Below are 4,120 nucleotides of genomic sequence, written 5' to 3'. Positions count from 1 at the left end.
GGAAGCCTGTCTGGGTAGTTTTGCAGTTTTTCAGATTTTTTAATACATGTTTATTATGTACACTGGCATGATTTTTATTCTAGTTTTTTTTTATAGAAAACATTTAAACCATATCAAATGTCAGTCATATGTTATTTCTAACCCCTTGAAAACCTTGGTACTTAACATCCTAATGTCTGGCTCCCTATATAGTGATACTAGTCATGCTGTACCACCCTTTTTGTCTGGCTTGCTATATAACAATAGGAGTCATGCTGTACCACCATCTGTGGCAATGCACTGAATTGAATGGCTGTTAGAAAATGGTCACACTTCTGCCACGTGCTGCTAAAGCCACACCTTGGCAGCTGCTGTGTCCCAACACAGAGGAGAGTTGGTGGCCCATCCCTACATCCCAGCAGGATAATGCACCAGCTAACAAAGCTCACATTATCTCAAACTGGTTTCTTGAACATGACAATGAGTTCACTGTACTCCAATGGCCTCTACAGTCACCAGATATCAATCCAATAGAGCACCTTTGGGATGTGGTGGAATGGGAGACTCACATCATGGATGTGCAGCTGACAAATCTGCAGCAACTGTCTTATGCCATCATGTCCATATGGATGAATGTTTCCAGCATCTTGTAGAATGTATGCCACGAAGAATGAAAGCAGTTCTGAAGGCAAAAGGGATCCAACCCAGTACTAGCAAGGTTTACCTAATAAAGTGGCCAGTGCGTGTGTTTTATATATTTATGTATATATATATATATATATATATATATATATATATCATTTTGGGAGGTTCAGTAGAATTGGTACTCTAGTTGAAGAACCTAAACATTAAGAGACTGTAATCTGGCCATTGAAAGAAATTCAATAGGATTAGGCCAAAATAGTGCATCATATCCACAGCTTATTTGAGAGTTTGTAAATATTTGGGTCTCCCAAGAGCCCTAGATAATTATTAAGTTGGGGCAAGTAATTTTACTCACACAGGTCATCTTCAATTATGTATAGTACATGACTTATTGAAAAGGCTTGAACAAATGTATGTAGCCTTAATCTGCCATAAGTAGGAAAGCAACTTTTGTCTACAGATAAAAAAAAAGTGGAACAAAGGACCACAGCCAGTCTATTTTGTTCTCAACAACCACACAATACATCTTTATGAGACATTTCCTCCCCCCATCAATCCCATTTTCTTGTAGAATTATTCATTAGAAACAAAACTTCCTTCTTCTAAGTACTTCTCATTACATCCCCTACAAGCTCTTTCCTGTGACCTTACAAGAAGAAGTCAAGACTTCACAGAACCGAGAGCAATAAAGTGAATTTACATTGACAGCTGCTTACATTCATAGTGTGTCTTTCCAAAAGGCCGCTTCCCCTCATACCCAGGAAGACGCCTGACTCTGCTACAAAAAACTGCACCCATTCCCTCTGTTTCTAATTGTATTCACAACAATAACAAGAAACTTTATTTCCGTGTAAGTCCTAACGTTTGGTTCCTGGCTTTCACAATGCCAATGTTTATGGATCTTTATTTTATTGTCTTTTCTAATTAAAAACTCCTCTTGTGAGTTTCAGACATATCCTTCTGGCTCCCTCCTTACAATTAAAAGCTAAGGGAAGTGTTTATAATATTGTTAAAGTAATTGTGTATTCAGCATTGTTGTAAGTTGGATATATATATAAATATATACCGTATATATATTTATATATATATATATATATATATATATAAATCTCACCCAATTTATTGTTACACATATATGAGACACATATAACTATTTGAGTGCAAGTGATGATAGGAAGTACTTTTAATTGATAAAATAAATGTATTTTGGGTTACTGCTTAATATAGTTTAGACTATATCCTGACCTAAACACTTGTGTGGGGACCCAAGAAACTTACAACCCCATTCCCTGAAGCTGCCTGTGGTAACTAGGAACACAACTGCCGGTTTACCAGCGACTGCGTAGTAAGCCTGTAGAATCTTTCCTGTAGGAGCTTGGGGGGGTTGGGGTGGCTGTGCTGGTCTGCCCCGACACCTGGGGAGACAGCAGCAGCAGCACTGCCCCTGTGATAACTATCGTGGCTACGTGGGGGAATTATGTACCAGGTACGTCACAGAACCAATGAGCCTAATTGGGCATGCCATACCTGATTCGTCACCGGACGTGAAGGGGTTACATGCCAGCTGGCTGTGTGATTTATTTATGTACCTGTAATTGAATCTACCAAGCCCTTCTATCCAGGGTACAGTTCCCTTGTTATCCTACAGCTTGCATGTTATTATGTAATGCACCGTAGTTTCATTTGTGTTCTTCCACATTATGTTCTTTCAACCACAGTTTCTTTTTTTAAACATCATTTGTGTTTAAAGAAATTGGTAGAGCCCATCTAGAGAAATGTAGCTCCTCTACTTCAGTGAGAGGTAGGTCAATAAATGACATTCTTAAACAGTGTCAGAAGTTAATACAACAAAGGAATTTAAACATGCATGGGGCTGGCTTAAGGCTACTCTAAATACAGTGGCAAGAAAAGGTAAGTGAACCCTCTGGAATATCCAGTATGTATACATTTGTCTTAAAATATGATATGATATTCCTCTAAGTTACAAAAATGAGCTACATTTAACTACAAAACACAAAATTATTGTATTGTTTATATTGAATACATCATTCAAATATTCACAGTGTGGGTTGGAAAAAGTATGGGGACCCCTAATCACTTCAACAAAAGCTAATAGGACTCATGAGTTAGTAAACCTGAAATCCAATGAAACAGGATTGGAGTGTTTTAGAGCTACTTTACTACCATGCCTTCCAAAAAAAAAAAGAAATCTCATAAGACCTGCAACCAAGAATTGTTGATTGGCATAAAGCTGGAAAGGGTAACAAAGTAATCTCATAGATTTACATATTCTTCATCCCACAGTTAGACAAACTGTTTATAAATGTTGATGATTTTGTACTGTGTCTATTCTCTCTAGAAGTGAGCACCCAGCTAAGATGACTCCAAGGCTTGAAGGAATCATTGGAACTGGTTTACACCTCTGTTCATCAGTCTACCATACGCAAAACATTGTACAGACTTGGAGTTTGTCAAAGAAAAAGTTTTGTGGACTTATGAAACTAAGGTTAAATTCTTCTGGAAGAACATGCAGCAATACTAAGGGTCTCATTCTGTTTTTGCTGTCTTTCTTCAACTATAAATTCTCTCAATTAGTGTACCCACACAAATCATATATTGTTTTTTTCAGCACAAGTAGGGCTTTCTTTTGAAATAATTGTATATATAAACCATCATTAAGTATGAAAAATATCTAAAAATGTGGGGGAAATTAGGAAAAAAAGGAAATATTTTCACCTATAAAAACTTAATATAACCAGTCCAAATGGGAAAAAAACTCCAAAAGTGTATTTGGGTATTAGTCCTGTTTTTTGTAAACACCTCATATGCCTGGTATTTTCATTTATTTTGGCACTTACAGGGTTAAATATGAATGACGCGCATTGGTCATTGGTGTTTCTAAACAAGATTTTTTTTTTTTTATGTGGTATCCTGGGAGTTGCACCCCAATAGCGGCCAGGAAATAAAAAAACACTCAACAAAAGCATATATTTTTTGAAAGATGACATTCCAAAGTGTTTTACTTGGGACATTTTAACACTTTGTATTTAACCATTTTAGTGCCAGTCTGTCCCAAACATTGCAGTAAAATTTCATTTTTTTTTTTCATTTTTAACAAACCCATTCAATCCGAACACAGTATTTCAGTATTTTTTTTCCTGGGTACATAAAATGACTGAAACAACTTGTGATTTGTATTTAGAAACAACCCCTTCCCCCCAAGTACAGAAATACCCCATATACATGGGTAGGGCATGTCTCTTTGGCACTGCGGGTTTATAATTGGAACATGCGCATTTCAGTTTTCAAACATGGAATTTTGACAGATCAGTTTGTTGGGTCCATGTCTCATCTGAGACACGTAGACATCCCATATTTCATTTTAACCCCCTAAAACGATATATTTCCTTAAACTAGACAGCTCAGGGAATCTAGTTAGGGGCATATTGGCCTGTCCCATGCAACCAATTTCCCACAGGTGCCTTCCAAATTTAGT

The sequence above is a fragment of the Spea bombifrons genome, chromosome 2 (assembly GCF_027358695.1).
Source record: "Spea bombifrons isolate aSpeBom1 chromosome 2, aSpeBom1.2.pri, whole genome shotgun sequence".
Lineage (NCBI taxonomy): Eukaryota > Metazoa > Chordata > Amphibia > Anura > Pelobatidae > Spea > Spea bombifrons.
This window is presented reverse-complemented; position numbering follows the sequence as displayed.